The sequence below is a fragment of the Bidens hawaiensis genome, unplaced genomic scaffold, assembly GCF_021521415.1.
Source record: "Bidens hawaiensis isolate Kalapana, Puna unplaced genomic scaffold, B.hawaiensis_p1.1 tig00037397_1, whole genome shotgun sequence".
NCBI lineage: Eukaryota > Viridiplantae > Streptophyta > Magnoliopsida > Asterales > Asteraceae > Bidens > Bidens hawaiensis.
Window position 1 is genome coordinate 99179 of NW_027496536.1, and position 1378 is coordinate 100556.

General features: G+C 38.2%; 1 pseudogene; it reads left to right on the plus strand.

Moving 5' to 3' along the window:
- Window positions 1-775, plus strand: LOC143589363 (dehydration-responsive element-binding protein 3 pseudogene; annotated as a pseudogene).
- The last annotated feature ends 603 nt before the right edge of the window (window positions 776-1378 follow it).

Sequence of the window (1378 nt, forward strand, 5' to 3'; positions counted from 1 at the left end):
TTGGACTCACACCAACATTTGTGGGTGCATTTAGCCTCCAACACTTGTAAACTCTTCTATTTCTCCCTCCTCACTAAAACCTCACATTAGTTCACCTCTCTCTCTCTCTCTAAAGTTCTTTCTCATTCAGGTCGGACTATCCATTTCAAGACTCAAACATGTTAGCTAACGACCAGAATACGAAAACGGGCAAACGAAGGAGAGACCAAGATAACAAAAACAACACTAAGCATCCGGTTTACAGAGGCGTTAGAATGCGGGCATGGGGTAAATGGGTATCCGAGATCCGGGAACCAAAAAAGAAGTCTAGAATTTGGTTGGGTACATTTGGTGACCCAGAAATGGCAGCACGTGCACATGACGTGGCAGCACTCGCTATAAAAGGATCGTCAGCGATCCTTAACTTCCCAGAACTGGCGAGTGTACTACCACGCCCAGACACGTGCTCCCCACGTGATATTCAAGCGGCAGCTACTAAAGCTGCCGCTATGAATCACCTTAACCCTAACCAATCCACACCCTCCATGCCATCATCTTCGTCCACGTTAACATCCACGTCGGATGAGGCATTGGACGAGATATTGGAACTACCGAGTTTGGGAGAGAGTTATGACTCGGCTGAGTCGAGAAACGATTACGTGTTTGTGGATTCCGGGTGGGATTGTTACTCGTTGTTGACGCCGTGGACGGTGGATATCGACGGTAGATGTTTCGCCGGAGAGAGTGATACATTTTTTTCAGACACGTATTCATGGCAACATTATTGAAAGAAAAAGTAAATGATCAATTGTGTGTCTTTATGTTCTAGATTTTTTATAAAGAAATTTGGTTGTGGCACTTGTACATTATTGGAAGTTGGAATATATTTATTTCAACATTTTGAAGGGTTGGGTATAATATTGCTAATGTATTTCATGTTATGTGATTTTTATTATATCGTATCCTCTTAATAATTTCATTAAAAGGTTAATTTTCAATCAGTCAGAGAAGCCGTGTTTGATTGAGTAAAAAAACACCTTTTAATAATTAAGTTACAGAAACATGCTAAATAATTTTCAGACTACTTTTTAATTAGTAGGTCTCTTATTAACTCAGCACAAACTTGCTAAACAGCTATTACACCTTCGTATTATTATTAACTAATTATTGAATTAACTAGTTTCGTTAAATGTGGATTTAAAGGGTTTTATGATTGTTTCTTTCTAGTATTTCTTTTTAATTTACCAGCCTTAGGAAACGAGAGAGATCTAATTAACTACTTGGAGAGAGCTAATCAAGGTTAAGAAAGAAATGAGTAGCTTAGATTTCTTTTTTATGTCCTCTTATTATCGGTTTCGATAATATATTATTTTCTCACTTATAAAGGGTTTTCATCTGA